The sequence below is a fragment of the Hypanus sabinus genome, unplaced genomic scaffold (genome assembly GCF_030144855.1).
Source record: "Hypanus sabinus isolate sHypSab1 unplaced genomic scaffold, sHypSab1.hap1 scaffold_209, whole genome shotgun sequence".
In the NCBI taxonomy this organism is placed as follows: Eukaryota; Metazoa; Chordata; class Chondrichthyes; order Myliobatiformes; family Dasyatidae; genus Hypanus; species Hypanus sabinus.
The window spans coordinates 260,307-277,491 of record NW_026780194.1 but is presented as its reverse complement, the minus strand read 5'-3'; positions in this window follow the sequence as shown (position 1 = coordinate 277,491).

Below are 17,185 nucleotides of genomic sequence, written 5' to 3'. Positions count from 1 at the left end.
TTGTTATGTATTGCTAAAAGGTTAAAACTTGCTTAGGGGAAATCGACAATGAGGAGGGCACAGATGCAGAGTGTAATAGCTGAACATTATGTATCTGAGGGTGTGTTTAAAGTGGAGGAGTTGGAGGTGTTTCCTGAAAGTAAACCTAGTGAGCTTGAGCTCCAGAGCAAGTGAAAAAATTAATTGTGGAGGCTGCGGAAAGGCAAGAGGCAGAAAAAACAGAGAGGAGGCAGAAAAGCAGAGGGAGGAAGCATAAATGCAGAGGCTGTTCGAGATGGAAAAGATAGATTGATTGCAGCAAAGGGGTCGAGTGTTAGACTCTGGTGATAAGTTTAAGGCCAGTCGGGAAGTTAAATTGGTACCTCCATTTGACGAAGCAGAGGTTGATAAATACTTTCATCATTTTGAGAAGGTTGCTCAGAGTTTAAAGTGGCTAAAAGAGGGTTGGCCTATTCTCTTACAAAGTGTAATTAAGGGGAGGCTCAGCAAGCCTATTCTGCTTTTACGGTTGATGAAGCAGCTGATTATGACATTGTGAAACAGACTGTGCTCAAAGCCTACCAGTTTTACACAGAATCATACAGGCAAAAGTTCAGAGATTTCAGGAAGTCTGTGAAACAAACTTATATGGAACTTGCTTAAGAGAAGTTTGTGTGTTTTGACCGCTGGTGCACATATAAAAATATAAATGATGATTTTAGCAGCTTGCAAGAGTTGGTTTTAATTGAAGAATTCAGAGGGTGCGTGCCTGATGACATACAGAGATATTTAGATGAAAAGGATGCTGCCACTTTACAGGAGTCTGCTGGATGAGCAGATGAGTTTGCTTTAACTCATAAGGTTACGTTTATCCCGAATAAGAGCTTCCAAAAGAGTAGCGGAGCTCAACGGTGTAATCCAGAAATTAAAGCTGGGACGAGTGACAAGAGTAAGGATGAAGGGAAGCAGTTGAATGAAAAATATTCTCATGTTACTTGTTACTATTGTAAGAAAGCTGGTCATATGATGGCTTATTGTTGCCTCCTGGGGAAGAAAAAGGAAAAGGAGGCAGTCCCAAATGCCTGTGCTCAGTATGGTGAAGCACCTATAAACCCACAGGGTTCTGAACATTCTGTTTGAGGCTCACATAAGGAAAAATGAAAAGGAGGCAGTCCCAAATGCCTGTGTTCAGTATGTTGAAGCACCTATAAACCCACAGGGTTCTGAACATTCTGTTTGAGGCTCACATAAGGAAAAATCAAAAGGAGGCAGTCCCGAATGCCTGTGATCAGTCGGTTGAAGCACCAGTAAACCCATAGGGTCCTGAACATTCTCTTGAGGCTCAGGTAAGGATTTGAGAGGTCTGACCCAGTTAAGAAGAGATTCGATCATTTTATGTCAGCTGGGATTGTATTATTAAAGGAAGGGCCAACCCCAGTACCACTGAAAATTGTTTCAGGTACAGGGGCTTCTCAGTCACTTATATGAGACAGCATTCCAAAGTTTGGTGATGAGACTGATACAGGTGAGGTAAATCTTATTAAAGGCATTAGGGGCGGTGTGGTTTCTGTCCCGTTGTGAAAGGTAACTTTACAGTCAGGGTTGGTTTGGGACCTGTTGAGATCGGATTATAGTGCAGTTTACTGGTGGGAGATGTCACTTTGCTGTTAGGAAATGACCTGGCAATTGGTAAAGTTGTTCCTGCAGTGCTGTTAACAACTACGCCAAACACTGACGACCCACAGATGGATTTTAACGTTTATCCTTCCTGCGTAGTAACTCGAAGTATGGCTAAAATGTCTGCCGACGCAGACGGTTCTGTGCAGCATGATACCCATGATAGCCAAAATCGGGATTCAGGTTATGATGACTTGTCAGGGACTTTTCTGCCTTCCTTGTTTCAACAGGATTCAGGTAGTAAGTCTGATGAGAAAGATTCATCCCTGTCTAGGAAGGTGTTTATAGCAGAACAGAACGGAGACCCTGAGATTGAAGCTTTAAAAGAAACAGCTGTCTCAGATGATGAGATTAAGAAAGTGCCAGTTGGGTATTATCCCAAGGAGGGAGTGTTAATGAGGAAGTGGAGTCCACCTGCTATACCAGCGAGTGAGCAATAGGTAATTGCTCACCAAGTTGAATTTCCTAAAGTTTAAAGGGCTGAAATTTTAACTTTGGCCCACAGTATGCCCTTAGGTGACCATTTTGGAGTGAATATAACTGTGACCAGGTTTATGAAATAATTGTACTGGCCTAATTTGAGGAAATATGTAATATTTTGCAAACCTGTCACACTTGTCCAGATGTGGGTAAACCCCACCAGGTCACCCGAGTATCACCACTGTGGTCTTTATCTGCATTCAGTGATCCTTTTTCTAAAGTTATAGTGGATTGTGTTGACCCATTGCTAAAGCCTAAAGCTGGCCATCAGTATCTGCTAACTATTATGTGTACTGCATCCAGATTCCCAGAGGCAATACCTCTCAGAAATATTAAAGCTAAAACTGTGGCGAAGGCTCTTGCCAAGTTTTTTTTTTACTTTTTCTGGATTGCCTAAAGAAATCTAGTCTGATCAAGAAAGTAATTTTACACCTGGACTATTCGAGCAGGTAGTTTATGAACTAGGAGCTGAACAAATAACATCATCTGCGTACCATCTGGAATCACAAGGGCTGTAGAACGTTTTCATTCTACACACAAGACATACTGTAGAAAATGGAAAGACTGGGATGAAGGAATATATTTGCTTTTGTTCTCTGTAAGAGAACACTTACTGAGTGTACAGTACAGGATCATTGGACTTTACTCCATTTTAATTTGTATTTGGTTGTAGACTGAGGGGACGTTTGATCTTGTTAAAGGAACAGTGGATTGATGGGGATGTACATGTTAACTTGTTAGACTATGTTTTGAAGTTCAAAAATAAACTACACCAAGCGTGTAGTCTAGTGAGACAAAACTTAAATATTTCTCAAAACAAAATGAAGAGTTGGTTTGATAAGCGGGCTTCCGAAAGGAAATACCAGGTGCGGGGTATCTTATCTTATCTTATTTTATCTCCATTGTTGACGAATCCACTCCAGGTGAAATTCAATAGACCGTATGAAATAGGCTCTCAAATTAATGATGTGAATTAGGTTAGTAAAACACCCGACTGACGTAAACTAACACAGATTGTACACATAAATATGGTAAAGCCATATTTTGACAAACAGGCACCATCTGTGATTGTTGTTGTCAAAACATATGAATCTGGTAACCCTGATAATGAAACAATTGACTCGTCTGAGACTTTTCACAAGCCAAACATGGTCCCAGTTAGGCTAATGAACTCGGTTGTTCCAGAAAATATTTATCACAGGTTGGCTCATCTGCAGCCAAAGCAACAACAACAGGTGAAGGGATTAATTCTGAAGTTTAAAGATTTATTTCCTAATGTTCCCAAGCAAACCATGGTCGTAGTACATGACGTAGATATTGGTCAAGCCAAACCGATTAAACAACACCCATATCGCATGAACGTAGAAAAGTGTGAATTGGCTGAGCAAGAAATTGAAAATAAGCTGGCAAATGGTATTATTAGTCCTTCAGCATCAGATTGGAGCTCACCCTGCTTTATAGTGCCCAAACCTGATGGTAGTGTTAGATTTTGCTCTGGTTATTTGAAGGTTAATGCAGTAACAAAAGCAGATGCCTATCCTATCCCTAGGGTGGATGATTGCATCGATAAAGTTGGAAAAGCTAAATTTCCGACGAAGATTGATCTGTTGAAAGGGTATTGGTGTGTTCCAGTGCTGGAGAGAGGTGGAGGAATTTCTGCGTTTGTGACACCTTCTGGGTTGTATGAATACAACGTTTTGCCGTTTGGAATGTAAAAAATGGTCCAGGAACATTCCAGAGAACGTTTGATTCTGTAATTCGATGGTTAGATCACGCAGCTGCCTATATTGATGACTTAGTCACAGGGAGTGACACTTGGGAAGAGCATATCTCTGCATTAGAGGAGCTGTTTGACAGGCTTTCCCAGGCCAGCCTTTCATTTAGCTAAGAGTGAATTTTGCAATGCCACTGAGACTTATCTTGGCTATGTTGTAGGTCAAACCAAGTTGGCTCCTGTTCAGGCAAAAGTCCAGGCAATTTCTCAAGTTCCTATTCTGACTGGTAAAAAGGCTCTTAGAAGGTTTCTGGGAATGGTTGGATAAAGTTCAGCAAGAACTTTACTGATATCGCTCTTCCTCTGACTAATCTCCTGAAGAAGGGTCAAAAGTTTGTTTGTACCGAGTCTTGTCAGGAGGCATTTGATGGATTGAAAGCCATTTTTATGTCATTAGCCTGTGCTCAGGGCACCTGACTTTACAAAGCCATTTTCTGTAGCTGTGGATGCCAGTGATGAAGCTGCCGGGGCAGTGTTATTACAGAAAGATGATGATGATGTTGAACATCGTGTAGCTTACTTTTCGAGAAAATTCAACGAGCAGCAAATAAATTATTCCACCTTAGCGGGCTCACTTTTGACATTTCAGAAAAACTTGGACAGATATATGGATGAGACGGTCTTGGAGGGATATGGCCCATGTGCAGTTGAGTGGGACTAGGCAGAGAAATGGGTCTGCACAGCCAGGAAGGGCCAAAAGGCCTGTTTCTGTGCTGTAATGTTCTATGGTTCTTAGTTAAAGAGTTGTTGTCACTCATCTTGGCATTGCGGCATTTTGATGTCGATGTTTGTCCTGAGAAGAAACCTCTGGTAGTTTGTACTGATCATAATCTGTTGGTGTTTTTGATTCAGGTGAAGGGCAAAACCAGATGATTGTTAAACTAGAGTCTGATTTTGCAAGAATATGGTATTGTGATAATGCATATGAAAAGCACGGTCAATATCATTGCCGATTGTCTTTCCAGATGCTGAGCTTACAATTTTAATAGTGAAGCAGAATCTGATATTTGTATACGATTTTGCAATGTGTTACATGATAACCATACGTGCATTATTTTACATACTATAGATTGCAATTAATTTTTTTCTCTTTTAGAGCAAAAAGAAATTATTTGAGGGGAGGGGAAGTGTTATGAATCCCGAAGTTTCGTTTGCTGTGGACTGTCACTTTAAGAGAGTGCCTGAGTGAGTTGGGGACTAACAATGACGTCAGCCGCTGACTTTCTCCGCTGACTTTTGATTTTTACAGAGAGAGAATTCAAGGAGGCGGGACAGTCTGACTTGCAGCTTGTTTACATTAGTCCCAGTTTGTTTAGTTTTAAGCGAGGACACAGACACATTCAGAAGGAGACAAAGAAAGAGAACAAAAGGATTTAGACAAGGAAGCTAGTGGCCAAGGGTCACTGCTTTCGAACTCTCCTGTGCCCACAAGGGTGGTTTGATTATCGATCCAGTGCACACCGAATGTGTGCCTGTCACCCCGAATAATCCACAGGAGTTGATTTTGTTTGGGGAATCCTGTGGAGATCACTTATGTGTTAACCCTTGCCTGGATATGTGGTGTGGCGATTCACTTGAAGACGATATCCCTGTGACAAACACGAGGACCTCTGAAATTCAAACAGCCACACACACAAAATGCTGATGGAACACAGCAGGCCAGGCAGCATCTATAGGGAGAAGCGCTGTCGACGTTTCGGGCCGAGACCCTTTGTCAGGACTAACCGAAAGGAAAGATACTAAGAGATTTGAAAGTACTGAGGGGAGGGAGAAATGCGAAATGATAGGAGAAGACCGGAGGTGGTGGGATGAAGCTAAAAGCTGGAAAGGTGATTGGTGAAAGTGATACAGAGCTGGAGAAGGGAAGGGATCATGGGACGGGCGGTTTCGTAAGAAAGCAAGATGGCGGGGCAGATGGAGAACAGGTAATCAACTAAATATGTCAGCGATTGGGGTAAGAAGGGGAGTAGGAGCATTAACGGTAGTTAGACATTTTAATTACACGTCCCATTCCCATTCTGATATGTCTATCTATGACCTCCTCTATTGTCAAAATGAATCCAAACTCAGGTTGAAGGAAGAACACATTATATACCGGCTGGGTAGCCTCCAACCTGATGTCATGAACTTTGACTTCTCTAACTTCCGTTAATGCCCCTCCTCCCCTTCTTACCCCTTCCATGACATATTTAGTTGTTTGCATGTACTCCAACTCCCTCTGGTACACAAGTCAGTTCACACCAGGGAGAGGCCGTTCTCCTGCTCCGTGTGCGGGAAGGAATTCACTTGGTCATCTCAACTGAAGGAACATCAGAGAGTTCACACTGGGGAAAAGCCGTTCACCTGCTCAGACTGTGGAAAGGGGTTCACTCGGTCATCCCACCTACTGATACACAAGTCAATTCAGACCAGGGAGAGGCCGTTCTCCTGCTCCGTGTGCAGGAAGGGATTCACTCAGTCATCTCAACTGAATGTACATCAGAGATTTCACACTGGGGAGAAGCCGTTCACCTGCTCAGATTGTGGGAAGGGATTCACTTGGTCATCTCAAATACGGAGACACCAGCGAATTCACACTGGGTAGAGTCTGATCACCTGCTCGGACTTTGGGAAGAGGTTCTCTCAGCCAAATCAACCAGATGTGCATCACTGACTTTACACTGGGAGAGGATGTTCACCTACTGTGAATGTGGGAAGCGATTCGCTTATTCATCTAACCTTATGTAACTCTCGCTTCGGCTAGCAGCTTAAAATAAGAGGCGAAAGCTCTCCATCCCTCCTCCCCACCCGGTCAAAATTAAGAAATCTCATTTGGGTGGATGCTGCGTGATGTGTTCCCTGTTACAAATCAGTACTGTACCCCGAAATAACAAACGGTACGCAATATGTGATTAAACAATTGAGCTTTATCACTCTGACTTTGACTGAGGCAAAGATGTACAGTATCTCAGTAAAGTTTCCTGTAACATTTGACTTCATTGTAGAGTATTATCTTGCACCTTCTATCTCACTGAGTTTTCCAAGAATCAGTTTCTGTTCGCTAGAACGACAAGAGGTTTAATTGAATGCAGCACCTGGTGGGGTAAGAGTTATAAGCTACGATCATAGGGTATGGCAGGATAGATTCTAGCATTTTGTTACGAACAGTAACACTTTAGAAACGAACCAGCAGGAACAGACTGCACCTGGAGTCTGGTTTTAGAAACATAGAAAATAGGTGTAGGAGTAGACCATTCGTCCCTTCGAGCCTGCTCCACCATTCAGTACGATCATGGTTGATCATCCAACTCAGAATCCTGTACCTGCTTTCTCTCCATACCCCGATCCCTTTACCCACAAGGGCCATATCTAACTTCTTCAAATATAGCCAATGAATCGGCCTCAACTGTTTCCTGTCGAAGAGAATTCCACAGATTCACCACTCTCTGTGTGAAGAGGTTTTTCCTCATCTCGGTCCTAAAAGGCTTCCCCTTTACCCTTAAAATGTGACCCCTCATTCTGGACTTCCCCATCATTGGAAACAATCTTCCTGCATTTAGCCTGTCCATTCCATATTACCATATAAGCATATAACAATCACAGCACGGAAACAGGCCATCTCGGCCCTCCTAATCCGTGCCGAACTCTTAATCTCACCTAGTCCCACCTACCCGCACTCAGCCCATAACCCTCCACTCCTTTCCTGTCCATATACCTATCCAATTTTACCTTAAATGGCACAACTGAACAGGCCTCTACTACCTCTACAGGAAGCTCATTCCACACAGCTATCACTCTCTGAGTAAAGAAATAGCCCCTCGTGTTTCCCTTAAACTTCTGTCCCCTAACTCTCAAATCATGTCCTCTCGTTTGAATCTCCCCTACGCTCAATGGAAACAGCCTATTCACGTCAACTCTATCTATCCCTCTCAAAATTTTAAATACCTCGATCAAATCCCCACTCAACCTTCTACGCTCCAATGAATAGAGACCTAACTTGTTTAACCTTTCTCTGTAACTTAAGTGCTGAAACCCAGGTAACATCCTAGTAAATCGTCTCCGCACTCTCTCTAATTTATTGATATCTTTCGTATAATTCCTTTAGAATTTTATATGTTTCAATAAGATTCCCCCTCATTCTACTAAATTCCAGTGAGTATAAGCCTAGTCGATCCAGTCTTTCTTTATATGAAAGTCCTGCCATCCCAGTAATCAAGCTGGTGAACCTTCTCTGTACTCCCTCTATGGCAAGAATGTCTTTCCTCAGATTAGGGGACCAAAGCTGCACACAATATTCTAGGTGCGGTCTCACCAAGGCCTTGTACAACAGCAGTAGAACCTCCCTGCTCCTGTACTCAAATCCTTTTGCTTTGAACGCCAACATACCATTTGCCTTTGTTACTGTCTGCTGTACCTGCATGCCCACCTTCAATGGCTGGTGTAGAATGACACCCAGGTCTCGTAGCACATCCCCTTTTCCTAATCGGCCACCGTTCAGATAATAATCTGTTTTCCTATTCTTGCAACCAAAGTGGATAATCTCACATTTATCCACATTCAATTGCATCTGCCATGAATTTGCCCACTCACCTAACCTATCCAAGTCACCCTGCATCCGCCGCCCAGCTTCGTGTCATCTGCAAACCTGGAGTTGCTGCATTTAATTTCCTCGTCTAAATCATTAATATATATGGTAAACAACTGGGGTCCCAGTATTGAGCATTGCGGTACCCCACTTGTCCCTGCCTGCCATTCTGAAAAGGTCTCATTTACTCCCTCTCTTTGCTTCCTGTCTGCCAACCAGTTCTCCATCCACATCAATACCATACCCCCAATACCGTGTGCTTTAAGTTTGTACACTAATCTCCTTGTGAGACCTTGTCAAAAGCCTTTTGAAAATCTACATATCCCACATCATCTGGCTCTCTCCAATCCACTCGACTAGTTAAATCTTCAAAAAATTTTATAAGGTTCGTCAGACATGTTTTTCCTTTCACAAATCCATGCTGACTTTGTCTGATGATTTCACGTCTCTCCAAATGTGCTGTTACCACATCTATGAAACCCGACTCTAGCATTTTCCCCACTACTGACGTCAGACTAACCTGTCTATAATTCCCCGGTTTTTCTCTCCCTCCTTTTTTAAAAAGTGGCGTTACATTAGCTACCCTCCAATCTTCAGGAACTAATCCAGAAACTAAGAAGTTTTGTAAAATTATCACTACTGCATTCACTGTTTCTTGGGCTATTTCCTTAAGCACTCTGGGATGCAGACCATCTGGCCCTGGGGATTTATCTGCATTTAATCCCTTCAATTTACCTAACACCAGTTCCCTACTAACATGTATTTCTCTCAGTTCCTCCGTCTCACTAGAACCTCGGTCCCCTACTATTTCCGGAAGATTATTTATGTCCACCTTAGTGAAGACAGAACAAAAGTAGTTATTCAATTTTTCTGCCATGTCTTTGTTCCCTATGATCAATTCACCTGTTTCTGACTGTAAAGGACCTACATTTGTCTTGACCAATCTTTTTCTTTTCAGATATCTATAAAAGCTTTTACAGTCAGTTTTTATGTTCCCTGCCAGCTTTCTCTCATAATCTTTTTTCCCTTTCCTAATTAATCCCTCCTCTGCTGGTCTCTGAATTTCACCCAGTCCTCAGGTGCGCCGCTTTTTTTTTTTTGCTAATTTATATGTTTCTGCTTTGGACTTGATACTATCCCCAATTTCCCTTGTCAGCCACGGGTGCACTACCTTCCCTGGTTTATTCTTTTGCCAAATTGGGAAGAACAATTGTTGTTGTACATCCTTGCGATCTTTAAATGCTTGCCATTGCATATCCACCGTCAACCCTTTAAGTATCATTTGCCAGTCTATCTTAGCTAATTCACGTCTCATACCTACAAAGTTACCCTTCTTTAAGTTCAGATTTTTTTGTTTCTGAATTAACTATGTCAATCTCCAGCTTAATGAAGAATTCCACCATATTATGGTCACTCTTACCCAAGGGGCCTCGCATGACAAAATTGCTAACTAAGCCTTCCTCATTGCTCAATACCCAATCTAGAATGGCCTGCTCTCTTGTTGGTTCCTCGACATGTTAGTTCAGAAAACCATCCCTCATTCATTCCAAGAAATCCTCTTCCTCAGCACCCTTACCAATTTGGTTCACCCAATCTATATGTAGATTGAAGTCACCCATTATAACTACTGTTCCATTATTGCACGCATTTCTAATTTCATGTTTAATGCCATCCCCAACCTCACTACTACTGTTAGGTGGCCTGTACACAACTCCCACCAGCGCTTTTTGGTGTTATGCAGCTCTATCCATATCGATTCCATATCCTCCAGACTAATGTCCTACTTTTCTATTGCGTTAATCTCCTCTCTAACCAGCAATGCTATCCCACCTCCTTTTCTTTCCTGTCTCTCCCTCCTGAATATTGAATATCCCTGGATGTTGACCTCCCATCCTTGGTCACCCTGGAGCCATGTCTCTGTGATCCCAACTATATCGTATTCATTAACAACTATCTGCGCATTCAATTCATCCACCTTGTTACGAATGCTCCTCACACTGACATACAAAGCCTTCAGGCTCGTTTTCACAACACTCCTAGCCCTTATACAATTATGTTGAAAAGTGGATCTTCTTGCTTTTTGCCCTAGATTTTCCTGTCTGCCATTTTTACTTTTCACATTACTACTTTTTGCTTCTACCCTCATTTTACACCCCTCTGTCTCTCTGCACTTGTTCCCATCCCCCTGCCACATTAGTTTAAATCCTCCTGAACAGCAGTAGCAAACGCTCCCCTTAGGAAATTGGTCCCAGACCAGCCCAAGTCCGGCCCATCCTGTTTATACCGGTCCCACCTCCCCCAGAATTGGTTTCAATGCCCCAGAAATTTGAATCCCTCCCCCTTGCACCATTTTTCCTGCCACGTATTCATCTGAAATATCCTCCTATTTCTGCTCTGATTAGCACGTTTTTGATTTTAAAACCACTATCTTCATCAGTATCTACTTACAATATAGTAACTTAAGCAAGATTTATGTGTATATGTATATGTAAATATTATTCCCAAACTATTGAGCTTGGTGGTGGGTGGGGACAAGGCTTAAAGTCTTGAGATGGTAAAGTATGAAAATGTAGTTCATTCACGGAATAAGGGATGGGAAAGAGATATTTGTAATCCAGGGCAAATACAGAAAGAAGGCAATTACGTTGAATTTCATAGCTTCCACGGTGGTAAAATGAGATAACAGACGCCGTAGATTTTATCCGTCACCATTCCAAATAAACTGACGAATTTTCATCGGAGGTGACTTGTCACAGGGATCAACAACACACACCAAATGCTGGTGGAACCGAACAGGACAGGCAGCATCTATAGGGGGAAGCTCTGTCGAAGTTTCGGGCCGAGACCCTTCGTTAGGACTAACCTAAAGAGAAAATAGTAAGAGATTTGATAGTCGTGGGGGGAGGGGGAAATGATAAATGATAGGAGAAGACTGGAGGAGGTGGGATGAATCTAAGAGCTGGAAAGGTGATTGGCGAAAGTGATATGGAGCTGGAAAAGGGAAAGGATCATGAGACGGGAGGCCTCGGGAGTAAGAAAGGGGGCGGGGGGAACACCAAAGGGAGATGGAGAACAGGCAAAAAAACAAAATATGTCTGGGATGGGGTAGGAAGGGAAAGAGGGACATTAACGGAAGCTAGAGAAGTCAATGTTCATGCCATCAGGTTGGAGGCTATCTAGCCGATTATAAGGTGTTCTTCCTCCAACCTGAGTGTGGATTCATTTTGACAATAGAGGAGGCCATAGATAGACATATCAGAATGGGAATGGGACGTGTAATTAAAATGTCTAATTTCTGTTAATGTCCCTCCTCCCCTTCTTACCCCATCTCTGACATGTTTAGTTGTTTACCTGTTCTGCATCTCCCCCCACCCCCACTTTCTTTCTCCCGAATCCTCCCGTCCCATGATCCTTTCCCTTCTCCAGCTCGGTATCACTTTCGCCAATCACCTCTCCAGCTCTTAGCTTCATCCCACCCCCTCCGGTCTTCTCCTAGCATTTTGCTCCCCCCTCTACGTTCAAATCTCTTACTATCTTACCTTTCAGTTAGTCCTGACGAAGGGTCTCGGCCCGAAACGCTGACAGCGCTTCTCCCTATACATGCTGCCAGGCCTGCTGTGTTCCACCAGCACTTTGTGTGTGTTTGAATTTCAGATTTCCTCGTGTTTGTCGCAGGGATATCGTCCTCAAGTGAATCACCACAACACATACCCAGGCAAGGTTGAACACATAAGTGGTCTCCACATGATCCCCTAACAAAATCCACTCCTGTGGATTATTCGGGGTGACAGGTACACATACGATGTGCACTGGATCGATAATCAAAACACCCTTGTGGGCACAGGAGAGTTCCAAACAATGACCCTTGGCCACTAGTTTCCTTGTCTAAATCTTTTTGATCTCTTTCTTTGTGTCCTTCTGACTGTGAGTGTCTGTGTCCTCGTTTAAAACTAAACAAACTGGGAGTAATGTAAACAAGCTCCTCCTTGAGCTCTCTCACACTGTAAAAATAAAAAATGAGCTGAGAATGTCAGCGGCTGACGTCATTGTTAGACCCACCTCACTCAGGTACAGTCCACAGCAAATGAAACCTAGGGATTCATATCACTTGCGCTCCCCCCCCAAAAAAATTCTTCTTGCTCTAAAAGAGAAAATTTTTAACTGCAAGCTACAGTATGTAAAATAATGCACGTATGGTTATCATGTAACACATTGCAGAATCGTATACAAATACCAGATTCTGCTTCACTATTAAAACTGTAGGTTCAGCATCTGGAAAGACAATCAGCAATGATATTGTCGGTGCTTTTCATATGCACTATCAGAATAACATATTCCTGCAAAATCAGACTCTAGTTTAACAATCATCTGGTTTTGCCCTTTACCTGAATCAAAACACCAGCAGATTATGATCAGTACAAACTACAAGAGGTTTCTTCTCAGGACAAACATCGACATCGAAATGCCGCAAAGCCAAGATCAGTGACAACAACTCTTTCTCTAAGAACCATACAACATCACCGCACAGAAACAGGCCGTTTGGCCCTTCCTGGCTGTGTCAAACCATTTTTCTGCATAGTCCCACTCACCTGCACCTGGGCCATATCCCTCCAAGCCCCTCACATCCAGATATCTGTCCAAGATTTTCTTAAATGTCAAAAGTGAGCCCGCTAAAGTGGAATAATTCCATTCATGCACATTAAATTTTCTCGAAAAGTAAGCTCCAAGATGTTCAACATCATCATCATCTTTCTGTAATAACACTGTCCCGGCAGCTTCATCACTGGCATCCACAGCTACAGAAAATGGCTTTGTAAAGTCAGGTGCCCTGAGCACAGGCTAATGACATAAAAATGGCTTTCAATCGATCAAATGTCTCCTGACAAGGCTCGGTCCAAACAAACTTTTCACCTTTCTTCAGGAGATTAGTCAGAGGAAGAGCGATATCAGTAAAGTTCTTGCTGAACTTTATCCAACCATTCGCAGGAACGTTCTAACAGCCTTCTTACCAGTCAGAATAGGAACTTGAGAAATTGCCTGGACTTTTGCCTGAACAGGAGCCAACTTGCTTTGACCTACAACATCGCCAAGGTAACTCACAGTGGAATGGCAAAATTCACTCTTAGCTAAATGTAAGGCTGGCCTGGGAAAGCCTGTCAAACAGCTTCTCTACTGCAGAGATATGCTCTTCCCAAGTGTCACTCCCTGTGACTAAGCCATCAGTATAGGCATCTGTGTGATCTAACCCTCGAATTACAGAATCAAACGTTCTCTGGAATGATCCTGGACTATATTTTTCATTCCAAACGGCAAAACATTGTATTCATACAAGTCAGAAGGTGTCACAAACGTAGAAATTTCTCTACCTCTGTCCGTCAATGGAACAGACCAATACCCTTTCAACAGATCAATCATTGTAAGAAATTAGCTTTTCCAACTTTATCGATGCGATCATCCACCCTAGGGATAAGTTAGGCATCTGTTTTTGTTACTGCATTTAGCTTCCTATAACCAGTGCAAAATCTAACACTGCCATCAGGTTTGGGCACAATAATGCAGGGTGACTCCAATCTGATACTGAAGGACTAATAATACCATTTTCCAGCATATTTTCAATTTCTTGCTCAGCCAATTTACACTTTTCTACTTCATATGATATGGGTGTTGTTTAATAGGTTTGGCTTGACCAATATCTACGACGTGGTTTCCTTGGGAACATCAGGAAATAAATCTTTAAACTTCAGAATTAATTCCTTCAGCTTTTGTTGTTGCTTTGGCTGCAGATGAGCAAACTTGTTATCAATGTTTTCTCGAACAACCGAGTTCACTAGCCTAACTGGGACAATGTTTGGCTTGTGAAAAGTCTCAGACGAGTCAATTGATTCATTCTCAGGGTTGCCAGATTCATATGTTTTGACAACAACACTCACAGATGGTGGCTGTTTGTCGAAATAAGGCTTTATCATATTTATGTGTACAACCTGTTCTAGTTTACATCGGTCGGGTGTTTTGATAACGTCATTCACATTAGTAATTTGAAAGCCTATTTCATACGGTCCATTGAATTTCACCTGGAGTGGATTCATCAACATTGGAGATAAGGCAAGCATCTTATTCCCCCACCTGGTATTTTCTTTCGCAAGCCCGCTTATCAAAGCAACGCTTCAGTTTGTTTTGAGAAATCTTTAAGTTTTGTTTCACCAGACTACACGATTGGTGTAGTTTATTTCTGAACTTCAAAACATAGTCTCACCAGTTAACATGTACATCCCCATCAATCCACTGTTCCTTTAACAAGCTCAAAGATCTCCTCAGTCTTCAACCAAATACAAGTTCAAATGGACTAAAGCCCAATGATCCTGTACTGACTCTATTACTGAGAACAAAAGCAAATATATTCCTTCATCTCAGTCTTCCCAATTTCAACACAGTACGTCTTAATCATTGTTTTCAGTGCAGAATGAAAAAATTCTACAGCCCTTGTGATTCCAGATGGTACGCAGATGATGTTATTTGTTCAGCTCCTAGTTCATAAACTACCTGCTGGAATAGTCCAGGTGTAAAATTATTTTCTTGATCAGGCTGGATTTCTTTAGGCAATCCAGAAAAAGTGTAAAAAAAAAACAACTTGGTAAGAACTTTCCCTTCAGTTTTAGCTTTAATATTTCTGAGAGGTATTGCCTCTGGGAATCTGGATGCAGTACACATAATACTTTGTAGTTACTGATGGCCAGCTTTAGGCTTTGGCAATGGGGCAACACAATGCTCTATACTTTAAAAAAGGGTTCACTGAATGCAGGTATAGACTACAGTGGGGCCACTGGGGTGAGCCGGTGGGGTTTACCCACAAATGGACGTGTCACCTCTTTCTTCAAATTAAGCCAGTAAAATTATTTCATAAACCTGTTTACAGTTATATTCACTACAAAATGTCTAAGGGCATACTGTGGGCCAAAGTTAAAATTAAAGCCCGATAAACTTCAGGAACTACAACCTGGTGAACAATTGCCCATTCCTCACTCACTGGTATAGCAGGTGGCCTCCACTTCCTCATTATCACTCCATCCTTGAGATAATACCCTACCGGCACTTTCTTAATCTCATCATCTGAGAGAGCTGTTTTTATAAAGCTTCAATCTCAGGGTCTCGGTTCTGTTCTGCTATAAACTCATTCCTGGACAGGGATCAATCTTTCTCATCAGACTTACTACCTGAATCCTGTTGAAACAATGAAGGCAGAAAAGCCCCTGACAAGTCATCATAACCGGAATCCCGATTTTGGCTATCATGGGAATCAGAATCATGCTGCACAGAACCGTCTGTGTCGGCAGACTTTTTAGCCATGCTTCCTGTTACTGCGCAGGAGGGATAAATGTTAAAATCCATCTGTGGGTCGTCAGTGGTTGGTTTAGTTTTCAACAGCACTAAAGGAACAACTTTACCATCTGCCAGGTCATTCCCTAACAGCAAACTAACATCTTCCACCGGTCAGCTGGAGCATACTCCGATCTCAACAGGTCCCGAAACTGACACTGACTGTAAAGTTACGTTGTACAAGGAACAGAAACCACACCATTCCCAATGTCTTTAATAAGATTTACCTCACCAGTGTTAGTCTCATCACCAAACTTCAGAACACTAATATAAGTGACTGAGAAGCCCCAGTAACTCGAAGAATTTTCACTGTTACCGGGGTTGACCCTTCCTTTACCAATACAAACCCATTTGACCGAAAATGATCGAAAGCCTTCTTAACTCGTTCAGACCTCTCAGACCTTAACTGAGCCTCAACAGAATGTTCAGAACCCTGTGGCTTTACAGGTGCTTCAACGTATTGAACGCAGGCAATTGGGACTGCCTCCATTTCCTTTTTCTTCTTCGGGATGGAACAATTAGCCATCATATGACCAGCTTTCTTACAATAGTAACAAGTAAGACCAGAATATTTCTCCTTCAACTGCTTCACTTCATCCTTACTCTTGTCACTAGTCCCAGCTTTAATTACTGGTTTACCCTCGTTATCCCTGGGACTGTTTTGGAAGTTCTTAGTCTCGGTAAACTTAACCTTATGAGTTAAAGCAAACATCTGCTAATCTAGCAAAGTGGCAGCATCCTTTTCATCTAAATACGTCTTTATGTTATCAGGGACGCACCTTTTGAATTCTTCAATTAAAAGCAACACTTTCAAGCTGTTAAAATTATCACTTCTATTTTTATATGTGAACCAGTCATTAAAACACACAAACTTCTCATAAGCAAATTCCATATAAGTGTGGTTCACAGATTTCCACAAATTTATAAACTTCTGCCTGTAGGATTCTGGGACCAACTCATAAGCTTTGAACACAGCCTGTTTCACTATGTCATACTCAGCTGCTTCATCGATTGTCAAAGCATAATAGGCTGAGCCTCCCCCTTAATTACACTTTGTAAGAGGACCAACCTTCTATTGGGCAACCTTCTCAAAATGCTGGAAGTATTTATCAACCACCGCCATGTCAAATGGAGGTACCAGTTTAACTTCACAACTGGCCTCAAACTTATCACCAGAGTCTAACGCTGGACCCCTTTGCTGAAATCTCTCTATCTTTTCCAGCTCGAACAGCCTCTGTCTTTCTGCTTCCTCCTTGTGTTTTTCTGCTTCTTCTCTCTGTTTTTCTGCGTCTCTCACCTCAAACTGCCTTTGCCTTTCCGCAGCCTCCATCTTTAAT